Here is a 20,604-nt window from a genome sequence, read left to right on the forward strand (position 1 = left end):
ACAACAAGTGCAAAAGTCCTGGGGTAAGTGTGGGAGTGACGTGTTGTAGACAATCAAGTGATGGAGGAGAAGGATGGTAAAAAAAAAAAAAAATTAAGGCAGAATTTGCCCAGGAGCTGGATTTTGCAAGAGTAATGTCTTTGAATTTTGTTCTAGACACGATGGGTTGCTGTAGGAGAGTTTGAGCTGGGGAGTGACATGATCTGAATTGTGTTGCAGAAGCATCCGTCTGGCTGCTATGTGAACAACAGATTTAGTGACACAGGGGTTGGTACGCCCATTATGAGACTATGGCAGTGTTGTGAGAGAGAGAGAGGCTGGCAGTGACAGAGTGGTAATGTCATCAGACTGGTGACACATTTTCAGAGTAGAGCTGAGATAAAAGGCTTTTCCTATCATAGTGTCACATTAAAGGAGGAGAGAATAGAAAGGAGAGAAAAGGGACACTTTACCTAGAAGTGTATAATATTTATTTTTTAAACAATAATTATTCTCTTTGTTGACAAGATCTCGAAATGAGGAAAATCAAATTTATTTTGATACATTTATAAGGCTGAGACTCCATTAATTATTTCTAGAGCTAAGGTGATACATTTATTTTTCAATAGCAAAAACATATCTGCTTTAATAAGAGTTAATAATAATTCTGTAATTCATTAATTGAACATTTATTATGTGCCAGGCAGCATGTGAATAGCTTTGCAGACTTTATTCACTCTTTTATGATAACCCAGAGAGATAGCTAGTACTCTCTCCGTTTTAGAGATGAGGAAAGTCAGGCTCAGTGAGGCTAAATATTTGACCAAGACTATACAGCTAGAGAATGACACACCTAGGGATTAAAGCCAGGTCTGCTTGGCACTGAACCCAGCTCTCAACATCTAAGCTATTGTGTGCATAAATATATCAAAGCACACAACAACAGTAACCATAGGACAAATCCTGAACTGTTCAGATATTTCAAAAGGCATGTGAAGCCGGCATACACAATTTTCTTTTGACTATTTGACAGCATATAAACACAGTCTCTTCTGGCTGTACTCATTTGCTCTTACTAGCTATTAATTGGGTATGTCAATTTTCCACAAAAACAGAAGTTGACTCATAAGGCGTAAAGAATGCTGACGTTTTGACTAGGTTATATTTAGCACTCGATGGATTTGATTTTTCTTTTTTAACCGCAGTAATGATAAGGAGAGTGGTGAGTTAATCTTTGACTTCCTTTTTAAAAAACACATAGGAATAGAGAAACCATCTCTTAAAATTTACCTTACAGATGGTGACATAAAACAAAAATGATATACTTTACAGAAAGCAAAGTCAAATAAATAAATATATAAATAAATTAATAAATCAGGAAAAACTTAAGATGTTCAGTAACGATGAGCTCAATCTTCATCCAAAACATTCTTAAAATTGAGTTTTCCATTTCTCTTTGTAAAACAGTCTTCCAGGGAAATACATTATATAAACAGCTTAATTTGTTGTGAAGGGCACTCTATAGTTGGTCAAATAATTACGATCATTTTAAGAACAAGAACTTTGTAATTAGGGAAATCAAATTTTCCAAGGGTAACAAGTTAACAACATATAAGTTAATAAGGTAAGGGCAGTAGGTTAGAAAGGTTGTGACGTTAGTATTCCCTGTTCCTCTCTGCCAGGTAGAATCTTGGTGTTGGCTGTTCTCCCCAACCATCCTGTACCACAGCTGTCTCTGAGCTAAGACAACCCTGACTCCTCCCTCTGTGCCCAGCATCATCACTCCTATTATTCTATGTACCCATGTGTGCTCCTTCCTTAACCTGGATTGCTCTTTCCTACTTTTTCTACAAAACTCCTATTCATCCTACTGAAACTATTCAAATACCATTTTCTCTATAAAACCTTCTGGGCTCTCTCAAGGCCAAACTAATCTATTATTTTTTCATAGAGCATTTTTATAATTCTATTACAATGTTTCACAAACTACTCATTCAGATGCCACTTTTACAATTTTTGTAATATTCTTCTACCACCATATGGTTGTCAGCATAAGCCACCTTACACTGTAGTAACAAAAATGTGCAATCTCAGTGGCTTAACAAAACTGTACTTTATTTTTGCTCAGACAAAGTTGTCTATGGATCCTGACAACCCTCCAGGGAAGAACACGAGATAAGGGGAAGAGAATGCTGGAGGAAGTCAACCTGGCAATTCAATGGGTCACCTGGGACATGCCACATGTTGCTTTTGCTGACAACCCGTAGACCAGAACTAGTTACAGGCCCCTAAGCTACTGTAAGAGGCAGGGTAGTAAAATCCTTCCAGGTAGCAGGAAAGAGATGTGAACTGGACATGGGTTCACACTAAGAGTCTTTACTACTTATCTATACTAGAATTTGCAAGACTTCTTCTCTTTAAATAAATTCACTATTTTTTTTACTTAAATAAATGTATTTAAAAAGGAAACTGCATTTATTAATGAAAAACTTGTATGACATAGTATTATTTATTTTCAACCATTGCAGAACAAAATCACAATAGTTACATGACCAATAGAGTCTATATATAACTTAAATACATGTTCCATCATTTAAGAACCACTGTTCTAATGTTAAAATATCTAATATTCATTGCGCACCTGGCATGTGTCAGTGAGTGTTCTAGGCATTCCATTTGATTCACGAAACAACCGCAAGTGTTGGACGCTCTCTATTTTCCCCACTGTACAAATGAGACAGGAGAGGCCAAGCAATTTTCCCAAGATCACATAGGTAGTAAGTGGCAGAGGAAGAACATGAATCTTTGCAGCTTGATTCCAGGGGATTCTTTTTCACTTCATCTCCATGTTATGTATAAGCAACTGGAGGACAGTGACTTTCTTTGCATTCCCATCACAGGCTACACTGCCTGGTATGTACTATGAGTTGAATTCATTTTGCTTCTTTTTAACTTTTATTTTACATACATGTGAAGATTTGTTACATAGGTCAACATATGTCATGGGGGTTTGTTGTACAGATTATTTCATTGCTCAGGTATTAAGCCCAGCACCTAAAAGTTATGTTTTCTGCTTCTTTCCTCCTACTACCCTCCCCACTTATGTAGACCCCAGTTTCCTTCTTTGTGTTCATAATGTCTTATCACTTAGCTCCCACTCATAAACGAGAACATGTGGCATTTGGTTTTCTGTTCTTGCATTAGTTTGCTAAGGATAATAGCCTCCAGCTCCATCCATGTTCCCTCAAAAGACATGATCTTGTTCTTTCTTATGGCTGCATAGTATCATTGCAGAATGATTTATACTCATCTGGGTATACCAGTGATGGGACTGCTGGGTTGAATGGTAGTTCTGCTTTTTGCTCTTTGAGGAATCACCATACTGCTTTCCACAATGGTTGAACTAATTTACATTCCTATCAACAGTGTATAAATGTTCCCTTTTTGCTGAATAGATAAAATATTTTAATGCCCAAACAGCAATGACATCAGTTAATTTTAAAAAGGGGCAAGGGAGGCAATGCATGTAATATTCAAAAAAATTTAAGTAAAAACACAAGATTAGTTAAATTATAAAATTATGCTCCTTTAATGACACTAGACAATCAAAAGAGATTACTCAGGTCTATCACATATACCTTGGTAAACCAGCTCTAGAAGCCACATGGTCTGATGCTACTCCTCACATCCTCACAATGCCAGGTCACAATGCCCACAATGTGCTGTAGTTGGCTTAACCCTGAGGCAGTCACTGCTTGTGCTACTGACAGAGCTGTTGACATAGTTTCACTCCATAACTGAGTCTCAGCTCCTTCTCAGGAAACTTACCTAGACTCTGTTGAACATGACAAGTGGTCCAGGAACACTGTGCTATAACTGCTTATCTTGTCTAGGCAATACCGAATGGCCAATCTGATTATCACTTTAGTTTGCAAAAATGTAAACAAACGTAAGTAAATATTTAAACATTTAGCTTTTTATTAGTCTCATAAGGCAATAATTATGTTATTTGACACCAGTTTTGGATTTCTCCTCCAAAGTTACCACAGAGGAAAACATTATTAATATGATTTTCTTTTTTCAGAGGAGACATCAGGGTGGGGAATAGAAAGGCACTGAACGTTACACTAAGAGCATTAAATGTTATCTCATTTAATCTTCTGAAGTTCTCCAAGAAATGAATTGTATTATCTTCATTTTAACAAAGAAGAAATTGAGCCTCAGAGAGTATGTAACTGTCTAAGGTCACACAGCTAACAAGTGTCAGAACTTGGTTTTATAGATATTCTCCTGCCATCTGGTTTCTGAAGAAAATCCACTCCTGTTTTGATTTTACTCTTAGTAACAAGAAGGAACTAAACGAAATGCTAAGACGAAGTTAAGTAAAACAAAGAGAAAATTAGGAAGTTTCAAGTTTCAAAAGTTCTCACCAAAAGCATTTTCACTAGCAGTGAGCCGTAATATTGTCTTCATTTCCTTGCTTTCTCCCTAAATCTACTCCTATGTCTTCTATTCCAGAATCGTGGAAGACCCCACTATACTCTTAACCCAAAGGCCAAAGCCATCTTCTGTTTTCCCTTGCAGCCTTTGTAAATTTCTTTCTTCACTTCGGAACTATAGAGAAAGGCAACAGACATGTGGAAATAATAATAGTAAAAATAATGGCTAACATATATTAAGTGTTGCTATGTGCCATAGAATTGGCAATTTAAGTCTCTAGTTAGACCAAATATGATTCATTGACATTTCAAATGAAAATCTAGTCATCTTTCTTTTTTCACACGTATACATAAAAAGATATTCTGAAGGATTTAATTTAAAAAATTAAAATATACAGAGAAAAGAGATGGAAGGTAACCAGAAATGTATTCATTGCTTAGACTGTTCCCATAACAAAGAGTATTAGGAGTCCATTGCAGAGGCAGGAGGCATCAATGGCCTAGCTTAGAGCAACAGGACAAGGTGAAAAGTAAGGTATGAAGGAAGGGAAAAGAGGAACTGAGAGAGTCGTAGGATTTTAAGCAGAGAGGGGGTATAGCATTGGGCTAATGGGAAGGAAATCCCAAGGTTTTAACTGTATAAGTAAGAAATTCTCTCAGTTGAGTAATACTTAAGGGTCTCATGGTAGCCACTAGCAATTAAGTGATACAAAATAAACCTTTCCTTTATCTTAAATGGGAGGATTTGATTCTTCATATGTTTTTATGACTTTTGATAAGAAAGATTATGCCTTCATGTAAGCATGTCAGAAAGGATTTAAAATGTGCAGTTTTTAATACAATGCTCAAAAACTGAAAGCTTAAGTTTTTATAGGTAAAATACTGGAACCCTATCTCAGGCAGTTGGAGGCAGCACACTAAAATAACAAGGTTTATGGGTGTGAAGCTCAGGAAACTTGTCTTCACAGAAACTAGCCAGTGATTGATAACTAGGCACATTCTTCAGCAGCCTTAATATGAGTTCCAATAAATTTAACAGGGAGAGCCTCAAGTTACAAAATTATATTTAGCAAAGTTAAATGCTTTGGGAACTAAGTCAACCTTTACTCACATATCACTAAAAAGAGTTTTTTAAGGGGTGGATGTTGGTGGTGTGGGAGATGTCATCCATTTAAAATGTAAGATAAAGCCAATCTGTTAGATCTACATTAAAGCTTCGTAGAATGTACACAATTAAGGTTGTGTTTAAATCTTTGACATTATTTGCACTACTTGGTAATGTATTTCTCAGGGAAAAAATGGCTTTAATAGAAGACTTACTTCAATCCAAAAAATAAAACGCTAAGACTCAGAAAACCTCCAAATAAAAAGTATTATTACAATCATCTATAAAACAGAAGTCCAAAAGTATTATGAAGGGACAAAGTTTAGCCATGGTAAGGCAGCCAAATCAAATTCCTGGGAACACTGGGAGGCCTTCTGCTCTGGGCACTTTGCTACATGTTTGGCATATGTGGGAAGGATGGTTGGTTCCTGGTGAAAAACAATATGAAGGAATCAGGTATTGTAAAGAAGCTATTTATGTTGGATGACCCTAAAAATCTTGTTCTTTCATAATTTATTCACGGCACCTTCATGGGAAATCACTGATTTAACAGAAAAAAAAAACAAAACTATGCTCTAGAATTTCGGAATTTATCCAAGGAATCAGAATTCCATCATGCAGTTCATTAGAAAGGAGCCAACATGTGGAACTCATTGTAACAGTGTTGAAAGTTTGCAAACATGGGTCAGTGAAGCAACCCAGAGATCAGCAAAGAAGGGAAGAGCAGCCATAATAGAGCTAGAGGGCTCCAAGGAGGCTGTGATGTAACCAAAGCCAGGAGTCACACCAGTCACACTACCTGGCCCACACCAGGACTGTGAGGGGATGCACCCACAGCTAGAGATGCTTCCCAAGGAAAACAGGTGAAAGTGGCTTTATTTCTCCACACCTCCAACCCTCCTCACTCCCACCAGTGTCTCTCCTGGACAAATCCAGCCTAAAGTCAGTTGGCAAGGAAGCCTGAAAAGTGCATTTTTTTAGGAATCACATCCTGTGATAAAGAACAGATCCAGAGAAGGGCAAATCCACAATGACAGCCATACCCTCCTATCCAAAAATGTGTTTTTGCTGCTGCTTATATGCTGACTATCCCCAAAATGTTTTTTTAAACCAAAGTTTTGGTGACAGAGGCTTTATGTTGAGACATACTCAGCATTAATATGCAGGTAGAGTGAAAATTCTACTCAATAATGGTGCCAAAACTCAAATGGAAGCCAGCAGATACTGTCAAGAAACTTCCATAAACACTGTAAACGTGGAGGAAATCAAGGATTATTCTCATAAAAAAGACTTTAGGAAATTAAAGCTGAATGCAGAAGATGGCACATATGTTCCCAAAAATTTCTATAGGTTTTTCCCTGCAACTGTTTTCTGGGAGTGGAGTAGATATGTGAAAAATGAGACTTTTTAAATGTTAAAAACTACCATTAAAAAAAGAGAGTGAACGGTTACAATGTGTCAGGCATATAAAACAAGTTTGTAAACATTATCTCATTTAAACTTGTTTATCTCACATTTATCTCACACTAAATTTGGTGAAAAAGCACTTATAGCCCAATTTACAGATAACAAAACTGAGCCTTAGAGACTCAGTAAGTGACTTGCTTAAGGTTATGCATTAGGTAAATGCTAAACCCAAACCTTACAGTGTCTCCATACTCAGCACTTAGGTCTAGTGCTAATGTATATATAAATGATTGGTAAGTTATTAATGGATAGAAATGACATTTTAAAAGCATATAAGGAGCATGGATGTTTCTACTGCATCCTGACAAGAAGTTCAACAAACTGAAAAATCAGCAACTCTTCTTAGAACTGTAAGTCATAGGACAAACTACGACCCCCAAAATTGGAGAAACAGATGAGCAGGTACAGAGTATCACATACTAGCGTAGAAACCCATGAGCAGAAATCTTCACAGGAACAAATGCTGGGGTGGGAAAACCTAAACTGTAATTGGTGAATTGCCGGAGGCTCAGTGTGCATAAGCCTGAGGATCAAAACTTTCAGGGGATCGAGTCACACAGTGGTCCCCACATTTTCATGAGTTTTTCCTCCAGGTTCTCATGGTGAATATTAGAGAAAAATCTTCTGTTTTTAACAGAACTGGGGGAAGAGACGATTTTGAAATATACCAGAGCATTCTATTCTTCTTAAGAGGTCTTTTCTTAATAGAAATTATCTGAAGAGAAGCAACTGCTGGAGTTTTATCAGAGCCTAACTGACCTAGGGGAAGGGAAATACCCAACTTTAGCCCCTCTAAACTTTCACACTAAAAAAGGGAAATACCCAGCTCCAGACCACTACAGGCATTCTGTCTCATCACGGCGGGGAACATCTAAAAAGCACTTGTTAAAGTCACAGTCCAAAGACACAGGCTAACTAAAAGCCTGAGAACTAATCACACATAGAATACTTTCCTTACCCTCACATTTTACTACCACTTTACTAACAGCCTAATTACTGCAGTCCCTTTTACCCAGTACATCATGTCTGGCTATGGAAAAACAAAAAGTTACAAAGCACTCTAAAAGGCTGAAAGAAAAACCCCACATAATTTGAGGAGGCAGACGAAGCACCAAAACTAAAATCAGATATGGCAGGGATGTTGGGATTACTAGACAGGAAATTTAAAACAACTATGATTAATATGCTAAAGACTAATGGATAAAGTAGACAGCATACAAAAACAGATGGGCAATGTAAGCAGAGTGATAGAAATTCTCGAAGAATAAAAAAGAAACCCTATAGAGATGAAAAACACTGTAACAGAAATGAAGAATGCTTTGATGAGCTTATCAGTAGACTACATACACATGGATGAGGAAAGAACCTCTGAACTTGAAGATAACTAAATTAAATCCCCCAAAACTGAGAAGCAAAGAAAAAAAAAAGACTAGAGAAAAAAAAGCATATCAAAGAACTATCAGAAAGCTACTAAAAAAGGTAACATATACATAACTGGGAATACCAGAAGAGAGAGTAACAGAAAAAATATATAAAGAAATAATGACTAAAAAGTTCCTGAAATTAATGTCAGACACCACATGACAGATCTGGGAAGTTCAGAGAACACACACACACACACACACACACACAAAACAGACAAAACCTATATCTAGGTGCATTATATTTAAATTGCAGAAAATCAAAGATAAAGAAAAAATACTGAAAAAAGTCAGAGGAAAAAACACTTTACCTATAGAGGAACAAAGATAAAAATTACATCTGACTTCTCCTTTGAAACCATGCAAGTAAGAAAAGAATAAAATGAAATTTTTATATGTTGAAAGAAAAAAATAAAAACCTAAAAGTCTACAACCTGAGAATTATCCTCCAAATGTGAAGCAGAAACCAAGACTCTCAGAAAAACAAAAGTTGAGGGAATGTGTTGCCACTAGATGTTCCTTGCAAAAAAATGTTAAAAGAAGTCCTTTAGAGAGAAAGAAAATTATATAGGCCAGAAACATGAATCTACGTAAAGAAGAGCATTGGAGAAAGAATAAGTGAAAGTATAATTAAAGCATATTTTTCTTCTTCTTCATTGATTCAGCAGATAACAATTTGTTCAAAATAATAGCAGCAATATATTTGATTATGTATGTTTACATACATAGGCTTATGTATAAGTGAAAGAAATGACAGCAATAAAACAAGGAACAGGAGGGAGGAATTATGATTATTTTGTTATTTAAAGGTAGTTAAGTGTTACGGTGTTATTTGAAAGTGCAGTTGGATTAGTTGTAAGTATATCTTGCAAATTCTAAGTTAACCACTAAAAAGAGTTAAAAAGTGCATCTGAAATGCTAAGAAAGAGGAGAAAAATGCTCAGGAAAACCATAAAAGGCAGAAAAAGGAGTGAAAAAAATAGGAAAAAGGAATGAGTGCAGCGTACAGAAAACAGTAACAAATATGGTAGATGTTAATACAACTACATTTAAAATTAAATGTTAATAGTGGCCGGGCGTGGTGGCTCACCCCTGTAATCCCAGCACTTTGGGAGGCCGAAGTGGGCAGATCACAAGGTCAGGAGACCGAGACCATCCTGGCTAACATGGTGAAACCCCGTCTTTACTAAAAATACAAAAAAATTAGCCAGGCGTGGTGGCGGGCACCTGCAGTCCCAGCTACTCGGGAGGCTGAGGCAGGAGAATGGCGTGAACCCGGGAGGCGGAGCTTGCAGTGAGCCGAGATTACGCCACGGCACTCCAGCCTGGGCGACAGAGCGAGACTCCGTCTCAAAAAAATAAAAAAATAAAAAAAAAAAATGTTAATAGTCTAAATACACCAATTAAAAGACAGAGATTGTCAAAGTGACTCAAAAAGAAGACAAAATCATATGCTGCCTACAAGTAACTCACTTTAAATATAAGCACACATATAGATTAAAAGTAAATAGATGGAAAAATATATGCCATGCTAACCATGATCTTAAGTTTTAAAAGGTGGGAGTGGCTACATAAATTTCAGTCAGAGCAGACTTCAGAGCAAAGAAAGTTTTCAGAGATAAAGAGGAACATTACATGATGATAAATGGTGAATTCCCCATGAAGGCATCACAATCCTTCTGAGTGTGTGCCTAACGATGAGCATAAAAAATGTGAGGTAAAGCCTGAAACAGCTGCAAGGAGAAATAGATGAATCTACTATTGTAGTTGAAGACTTTAACAAATCTCTGTCAGAAATGGACAGATCTCACAGGTAGAAAATTAGTTAAGACACAGTTGAATGCAACCAGGGCATTAATCAACTGTATACCATGGACATATACAAATTACTTCATCCAACAGCAACAGAATACACATTCTTCTCAAGCTCACGTGGAACATTCAGCAAGACTCATCATATTCTGGGCCAGAAAGCACATCTTAACAAGTTTTTTAAAAATAGGAATTGTACAATGTCTGCTCTCAGACCACACCACAATTAAACTAGAAATTAACAGCAGAAAAATATCTGGAAAATCCCCCAAATACCTGGAGATTAAACAACATTTCTAAATAACATATGGATCATTGAAGAAATGTAAAGATAAATTTAAAAATACGTTTAACTAAATAAAAAGTGAAACACAACTTAGAATTTATGCAATTCAGTAAAAGAAGTGCTTAGATGGAAATTTATATCATTGAGGGCATATATTCGAAAAGAAGAAAGAACTAAAATCAATAATTTAAGTTTTCCATTAAGGAACTAGATAAAAGAAGAGAAAATTAAATGTAAGCAGAAGAAAAATAATAAAAATTAGAACAAAAATCAATGAAATTGAAAACAGAAAAGCAATAGAGAAAATCAATAAAACAAAAAGCTGGTTCTTGAAAGGATCAATAAATTCAGTAAGACTCTAGCCAGCCTAAGAAAGAGACAGAACACAAATTTAAATATTGGGGATGAACAAGTGGACATACATATCCCATGGATATTAAAAGGAAAATAAATGAATATTATGAAAAACTCTATATTCACAAGTTTGATAGCCTAAATAACATGAAGCAATTCCTTAAATACAATCCACCAAACTCACACAAGAAGGAATTTATAAACTAAATGGCCTATATCTATTAAAGAAATTGAATCAATAATTAGTAACCTATCAAAACAAAAAGCATCTAGTCCAGATGGGTCCACTGGTGGTTTTTATCAAACGTTTAAGAAAAATATTATACTGATTCTCTGCAATCTCTTCTGGAAGATAGAAACAGAAGGAATACTCGTTCAAAGAGGCCAGCATTACCCCAGTATCAAAACTAGACAAGGTCACTAAAATAAAAGAAAACTACAGACCAATATTTTCTATGAACATACATACAAAATCCTCAGCAAAATATTAGGAAATCAAATCCAACAATGTATAAAAAAATTTATATGCTATGGCCAAAAGAGATTTATCTCAGATATGTGTGTAAGACTGGTTCAACATTCTAAAATAAATTAATGTAATATATCACATCAACAGGCTAAAGAAGAAAAAACACATCATTATATTAATAGAGGCAGAAAAAGCTAATGACAAAATCCATCACTCATTCATGAGAAAAACTTTCAGTAAAATAGGAGTAAAGGAGAACTCCCTCCACTTAATAAAGAATGTCTATAAAGAACTCACAACTAACATCATACTTAGCAATGAGAAACTAGAAGCTTACTAAGACCAGAAACAAGGCAAAGATGCCCGTGCTCACCAGGGCTCTACAACATCATACTGGAGACCCCATCTAATACAATAATACAGAAAAAGGAAATAAGAGGTATATTGAATGGGAAAGAAGAAATAAAATTTTCTTTGTTCACAGATAACATAATTGTCTGTGTATAAAATCTAACAGAATCAAACAAAAATCTCCTGGAACTAATAAATATTTATAGTAAGGTAGAGGATACAAGGTTAATAATCAAAAGTCAATCATTTTCTTATATACCATCAATGATAAAGTGGCATTTGAAATAAAAAATATAACACCACTTCTTTAGCACCTCAGAAAATGAAATACTTCAGTGCAAATCTAACAAAATATGTACAAGACATCAAGATCTACCTGAGAAAAACTACAGAACTCTGATGAAAGCAATACAATAACCAAAAAACTGGAGAGATACTCCATTTTTGAAGATAGGAAGACTTAATATTGTTAAGATGTTCGTGATACCCAAATTGATCCATAGGTTTAAGAAAATTCCAATAAAAATCCAAGTAAGTTTTGTTTGTTTGTTTGTTTATTGTTTGTTTTGTTTTTTGTTTTTTGTTTTTTTTTGCGACAGAGTCTCACTCTGTTGCCCAGGCTGGAGTGCAGTGGCACAATCTCGGCTCACTGCAACCTCCGCCTCCCGGGTTCAAGCAATTCTCCTGCCTCAGCCTCCCGAATAGCTGGGACTACAAGCACATGCCACCATGCCTGGCTAATGTTTTGTATTTTCAGTAGAGATGGGGTCTCATCGTGTTAGCCAGGATGGTCTCGATCTTCTGACCTTGTGATCCAATCACCTCAGCCTCCCAAAGTGCTGGGATTTCAGGCGTGAGCCACTACTCCCAGCCCCCAGAAAGTTGTTTTATAGGTATTGATAAGATGGTTCTGAAGTTTATATGGAGATGCAAAAGACTCAGACTATCAGACACAATTTGAAGGAGAAAATAAAGTTGGAGTACTGACATTACCCAACTTGCTATAAAGCTACAGTAATCAAGATAGTGTGATACCAGCAAAAGAATAGCCAAATAGATTAATAGAACAAAAGAGAGAGCCCAGAACTAAACCTGTATAAACAGTTAACTGATCTTTGACAAAGGAGCAAAAACAATACAATGGAGAAAAGATAGTCCTTTCAACAAATGGTGATAGAACAACTGGACATCCACATAACAACAACAAAAAGAATTTAGACACAGACTTTACAATTTTTATAAAAGTTAACTAAAAGCATACCAAAGATCAAAATGTACAATGCAAAACTATAAAACTTCTAGAAAGTATAGGAAGAAATCTAGATGACCTTGGATTTGGCAATGACTTTTCAGATATAACACCAAAGTTATGCTCTATGAAGGAAATAATTGATAAGTGGGACTTCATTAAAATTAACTGCTGCTGTACAAAATACACCATCAAGAGAAAGAAAAGACAAGCCACAACTGGGTCAAAATATGTGCAAAACACATAGCTGATAAACAGCTGTTATCCAGCAGTGGCTCACACCTGTAATCTCAGCACTTTGGGAGACCTAGGTGGGTGGATCCCTGAGGTCAGGAGTTCGAGACCAGCCTGGCCAACATAGTGAAACCCCGTCTCTACTGAAAATACAAAAATTAGCTGGGCATCGCGGTGCATGCCTGTAGTCCCAGCTACTCAGGAGGCTGAGGCAGGAGAATCTCTTGAACACGGGATGTGGAGGTTGCAGTGAGCTGAGATTGTGCCACTGCATTCCAGCCTGGGCAACAGAGTGAGACAGTGGCTCAACCAAAAAAAAAAAAGAAATGTTGTCCAAATATACAAAGATTCTTACTCAACAATAAGAAAAGAAACAATCCAATTAAAAAGTAGTCCAGAGACAATTGCAACAAAGTGGATATACAGATGGCAAACAGGATCTGAAAAGATGCTCCATATCATATGTCATTAAGGAAATGCAAATTAAAACAACAGTGAGATACCACTACCCACGTATAAGAACGGCCAACATTGGCTGGGCGCGGTGGCTCACTCTTGTAATCCCAGCACTTTGGGAGGCCGAGGCAGGCGGATCACGAGGTCAGGAGATCGAGACCACGCTGAAACCCCGTCTCTACTAAAAATACAAAAAATTAGCCGGGCGTGGTGGCGGGCGCCTGTAGTCCCAGCTACTCGGAGAGGCTGAGGCAGGAGAATGGCGTGAACCCGGGAGGCGCAGCTTGCAGTGAGCCGAGATTGCGCCACTGCACTCCAGCCTGGGCGACACAGCGAGACTCCGTCTCAAAAAAAAAAAAAAAAAAAAAAAAAAAAAGAACGGCCAACATGAAGAAGACTGACAACTACAAGTACTGGACAAAATGTGGATCAACAAGAACTCTCTTTCAATAATGGCGGGAATATAAAATGGTACAGCCACTTTGGAAGACAGTTTGGCAGTTTTTTACAAAACTAAACATGCTCTTATTGTATAATCCAGCACTTGTGATCCTTGGTATTTGCCTAAAGGAACTGAAAGTTTATATCCACATAAAAACCTTGCACATGAATGTTCATAGCAGCTTTATTCTTAATTGCCAAAACTTGGAAGTGTGTGAAATGTCCTTCAGTAGGTTAATAGATAAAATGTGGTACATCCAGACAATGGAACATTATTCTGTGATAAAAGGAAATGAGCTATCAAGCTATGAAAAGACGTGAAAAAATCTTAAGTGTCTATTACTAAGTGAAAGAAGTTCTTCTGAAAAGGCTACATATTTTACGATTTCAAATATGACATTCTGAAAAAAGCAAAAGTATAGAAGCAGTAAAAAAATTAGTGTTTGGCAGGGGTTAGCAGGCAGTGATGAACAGGTGGAGCACAGAGGATTGATAGAACAGTGAAAATATTCTGTATGACACTGTAGTGGTGGATACACATTATTATACATTTGTCCAAACCCATAGAATGTGCAATATCAAGAGTGAACCATAATGTAAACTATGGACTTTGGGTAATGATGATGTGTCAATGTAAGTTCATCAGTTGTCACAGAGGTACTACTATGGTGGGAGATGTTGATAATAGAGATACTGTGTTTGTGTAGGAGCAGGGGGTATGTGGGAAATCTCTGTGCCTTCCTCTCAATTTTGTTGTGAACCTGAAACCATTCTAAAATATGAAGCCTATGAAAATAAACAAAGAAAAGTATATCAACTATGTGAAAAGAGGTACCATGCTTATTTTTCATGGTTTACCATAGTTAACTTATCAGTTACTTATCTTTTCACAAAGACATTGCCTCTTTCAGTCACAGATGTAGGACTCTGTTGGAAGATCCTCAAATTTTATATTTAAGATTATAGAGAAAAATGATTTTTTTTTCCTTAGCAAGTAGAACCATGTTGAAAAGAGCCAACAATTTTCTGGCTTGGATCCATGTTACCCGTTTGAGAGCATCAATGTGTGAAGCAATGGCAATATTTGAGTACATGCAATTAGACTGAGCCCACAGCTTTCATAGAAAAAAAAAGGCTCTTATTTAATATTTAATGATGGCTAGTGTAACATAGGCTCCACATATACAGCAAAAGCAACAACTTCAATCAAAGAATTTGACTAAAAATGAGGCATTATTTTCTTCCTATATTGTATTCGTTACAGTATGTTCTCATATACTTCAGGGAAATGAGCATAAACATTACAAGTTCTAAAGGTAACACTGATATTTCCCAATGGTAGTTCTTAAAATAATTCCTTTTTAAATGATGTTCTTCATTTGAATATATTGCAAAATATTTTAATATCCCAAATGATGTCCATACTAAGAATGATATAAAGTTAGCTTCCCATCTCTACTAAAATTTCCTTTGGCAATCAAGTATTTGAAATGTGTGAAAAACTGATTTTTCTCTTTGGCTACTCAGTTTTTATTCATCTTTCTTGTATTCTTAACACATTTTCAGTTGTACTTGTAACATTCTCTACTGTGACATATAATAGAAAAGTAATTGGCCTCTTATTTTATCCTTCCCACCTTTCTTACCATAGTTTTATGATCACACAATAATTTTAGTTATCATTAACTTGTGTTTTGAATGTATAAACTGATATTTTGCTTACTGCCTCCCTAGGGTTGTTCATCTATGTGAAACACCTAAATAGTATTAAAAAAAAGTCTAATAAATCCTTAAAGTATCCAATTGGAACCAATACAGACAAATCACTAGGAAAATTATGTAGGTGTGGTTCATGTCTAACCTACAGTCATTATGTTAAATCATGATGTCTGGGGCAGCTGGTTGAATTTATATATTAAACATCAGTTTTGTAAATGACACTTTTTCTAATATGCTATGATTTTACTTTTCTGAATTTCAAGTCTTATTTCATTAGAATGACTCAAATAATGACAGTGGAAACTCACAAAAATTTTCATCAAATTTAAGGTTTATGGAACATGTCACCTAAAAGATGTAAAAGCTGTATTGTTCTCATTTCATTTTTCTATGTGCCTGCTATTTAAAATCAAAAGACTTATACTTGATAGAAGTGGAGAGCAAAAGATTGGATGAGAACACGTTAGAAATCCAAATATGAACAAAAATTACTTTGTATTCCACTCACATGACTAGATCTTTTAAAAATTAAACTGTTGAGAGAAATCAGTTTATTTCAGGATGTGAACAATCTTTCTGTGAATTTAGAATAATTTATATTTTTCCCTTTGAACTAATATTAATTCAGAGGTAAGATTACCTGTATTTTTTCCATGTGATATTTCTGTAAGTGATCAAAATTCAACAGGACAGTGTAATATTGAAGTTGGGAAGAAGTGCAATGTGGATGGGCAGGATAGTAGCAATGGAAAACACAGAAGGGAAATATGTGTGACAGAATGGTCATTATTCTTATTATTATTATGCCTTTTATTATCCCAACTACCTTCTGAGGATGATGAGTTTAAATGGAGAGCCCTTTTTAAGTTAAGCGCCTTAATGTGTTTGCTCTGCAAAGGAAAAAAAAAAAGAGGTGAAGAGAAGAGAATGATCTACTTAGCAGAAAATGTAACCACTTCTTATGACTCCAAATCTGTTGTAAATCCTACTGAACTTATGAAAAGCTTCATAGAAGTGAATCCATAGCAGAGACTGCTGATGGGGCTGAGTTTTGTGTCTGGACTGGATATAGGATATAAAAGTGAAGGGAGCCATGAAAATATAATCTCCTGGAAATGAGAAGAATGTGGGAAATGTCATGGAATATCAAGAGTTGTGGAATTTGGAAGGTTTTAAAAAATCACATCCTACTTAAAATCCCTAAGAGAACGGTTCAAAGAATTCTGTAACATCATCTATCTGATCTGCATAGCATCCCTGTGCCTCGTGCATAGTAAGTAATCAATATGTATTTGTTAAATGAATATTTCTTATTCAGTTCAAACTGTAATTATAGTAAGAAACTTTGAAGTAAGCGGTAACTATTTCTTCCTTTCCCTTTACCTGTTGTCTATACTCATCAATCTTTGACATTTCTTTCCTTGTCTTAAGCGTGTAACTACAACATCTTGGTAAGTTATCTGGATGAAAAACAAAAAGTTCAGTCAACCATAGGTCTATGATATTATAAATTTAAATAATGAGTGCAGTGATTTGAAAATTATATTTATTGTTATTAGTCAATCATCAACATAGTTTTGTATACAGTGAAAGTTACTTTTAATAATTTGCCTCTCAATGTTTTTCTAGTCCTTTGTCTCCCCTCCTGACGTCAATAGTAAAATGATCAGTCAGGCTGTTCAAATCAGCGGAGATTTAAAGCAATGTAGAAGAAACCCTGAAAAGGAAACTAAAACCTCCACACTCGCCCACCTGTGTTTCAGCTGCAAAGCTTCCAAGAAAAAAAAATAGCAGAGAAAAAGAGACTAAGAGAGAGCACAATGGAAAAGAAAATAGATGGTTAATGGAATTGCCCCTTGAATGAGAAACGGAATATCCCCTCAACTCTCATGTCAAAGTTCTGCTGAAAAATCCTATTATTCCCTGGTGCACTTTTCGTCAATGAATCAGACTGCATAATCCTGAGTAAAATCATACTGGGAGAAGCCAAAGATTGAAAAACTTTGTCATATCACACACACACACAAAAAAAAACCCACTGGCTATCAAGATTAATCCATCAGTAGCTTCTACCAAGATTCAGATTGTTTTACACATTCTCTCTCTCAGATCAGTGTGCTTACTAATCTGTTAGATCATACACCTCTCCAAAATTAAAATGAATTATAATGAAATAATACCAGAGAAAAGAATATTAAAATTTCAGCAAAGCAATTTTTTGGTCCAGATGGGAAACCACTTGAGCTTAAAATGGACTGTAATGAATAAGGAAAAAAAGTAAAATCTTGTGCATTTTATTTAATTCATAGCCCAAATTTCCTGATGTATGCTTCCTTACAATGTTTCCAAGGCTCAGATTTTGCTTAAAAGATACATTTTGGTAGAATATGTGGACTCCATTAATCCACATGAAAATACACAGAACATAGGACAGCATGAAGTTATTTCTTAAGCCTTCTATGTGGACAAAACATAACATGCACAGTGTACTGTTATACTTCCTGAAGAATGAGGCCTTAGCCCTCTTATACAGCTGATGATCTAACCCATCCTTCAAGTTCTTCAAGGATGGTGACTTCACAAGCTCTTAATCACCCATTCAACCTTTAGTTTACCTTGCTGCCTAGAAGTCTTACATTATACACTTGAAATGGTCAGACCTTAGACTGGGATAGTTCCCTGAACTCATTCTTTATGCGAATGGCAGTCCTGAAAAATCTATTCTGATTTACAAATTGTCTTTTCAAATCCATATCTGGTTGTTTTTTCCACGTGAATGTTAATTTTTAAAAAAAGAAGACATAATTTTAGACTTACAGAAAGTTGCTAAAATGGTATGGAAACTTCCCATATACCCTAGCCCTTGTGTTAATATCTTATATAACCATGGAACATGTATAAAAACTAAAAAATTAATCTTAGTAAAAATATGTTAACCAAGCTATAGAATTTATTTGGATTTTACCAGCTTTCCACTAATATTCTATTTCAGTTTTGGAAAATAACAAAGGATCTCACATAACATTTAGTTGCCATGTGTCTCTCCCTCCTCTTTCTCCCTCTTTTTCTTCCCTTCTTCCCTCCCTCTTTCTTTTTGCACTTCCATACTAGGCCTGTCTTATTTTCCCTACCCCAAACTAGAGTCAACCAGTTCTCCAATGAGCCTTGGTTCTTTTTACTGGAGAATGGTATTTATAAACCCAAATTTAAATGCTAGATATAGCTCACTATTACTGGGGTATTACAATTTCTAGCCCCTCTCAGTGGACAGACCTAGGATAATATATATTGTTATTATTATTATTATTATTATTAAATCCAATCTACTAAAACAAATCCATGATACCCCAATTCCAATCCAGAATCACAAGGTCCATTCTAGCTTTCACTCTTTCATTATGTGACTTCTTTCTTCAAAAGTGAGTGTTCTGATCCCCCTTCCCCGCAATGTATTTCTTTACATGATAAACTAGTATACACATTTTGTTATGCCAGCCCTAGTACACTAATACATATGGATTGTGACAAATGTATGGAGTCATGTAGCCAGTACAACAGTGCCATACAGAACAATTCCATTGCCTCAGATTTCCCTCATGCTGACTCACCCTGCATCCCTCAACCCCTGGCCACAATCAGTCTGCTTTCCACCCCTATAACTTTGTGAGATTGAAAGTGTCATATAAATGGAATCACACATTATGTAAGCTTTCAGGCTTCTTTCACTTACCAAAATGCATGTAAAATTTACCCCTCTTCCTGCATGAATCAATAATTACTTTGTTCCTTTTTATTGCTAAGTGGTATTCCATGTTACTTATGTACCATGCTTTTTATATCCATTCATTAGTTGAAGGACATCTTGTTTCCTATTTATAGTCCAAATATTATACTATAAATAAAACTGCTATACACATTCACAGAAAAATTTTTGTGTGAACATAAATTTTATTCCTTTAACAGATGCCTAGAAGTGGAATTGCTCAGTCATATCACATATGAATATTTAACTTTATAAGTTCTCCAAGGTGTTTGTACTATTTTGTATGCCTACCAGTAATACATGTTTTGAAATGTCACTTGATTCCTGTCCTTCCCAGACCAAGTTTTCCTGGTCTTTCCTTTTCTTTTTGGCATTCCGTTAGACTTTTTTGCAGTATTCTTTAATACCATTTTAATATCTGTGGTGTTGTCTCCTCTTTGGATCCTGATATTGGTAATTTGTATCTTATTCCCTATTTTTGGAATAAGTCTGGCTAGAGGTTTTTAAATTTTATTGATCTTTCCAAAGAATCTTTTTGTTTCATTTCTTTTTTCCTATTATTTTTCTAATTTCATCAATTTGTGTTCTTATTTCTAGTCCTTCCTTCTTCTTACCTTGGACTTAATTTGCCCTTTTTACAGGACTCTAAAAGTAAAAGTTTACATGAAATAATTTGAGACCTTTCTTCTCTAATATAAATACTGATTGTTGTAAATATCCATCTAGGCACTGCTTTAGCTACAACCTACAAATTCTGATCATGTTGTGCTTTCATTTTTATTTAGTTCAACACATTTCTTCATTTCCTTTGAGACTTCCTCTTAGACCTTGTTATTTTACATTGTACAGTTTCATTTCCAAATATTTTGGGATTTACCAAATACCTTTATGTTCTTGATTTCTAGTTAAATTCCTTTGTGGTCCAGAAATATTCTTCTTATATTTTCTATGCTTTTCATTTTTGTAATGTGTGCTTTATGGCCCAGAAAACACAAATGTTCCATTTACAATTGAAAAATATCTGTATTATGCTGTTCATATGTGGAATGTTCTAGAAAT

The sequence above is a fragment of the Nomascus leucogenys genome, chromosome 16 (assembly GCF_006542625.1).
Source record: "Nomascus leucogenys isolate Asia chromosome 16, Asia_NLE_v1, whole genome shotgun sequence".
NCBI lineage: Eukaryota > Metazoa > Chordata > Mammalia > Primates > Hylobatidae > Nomascus > Nomascus leucogenys.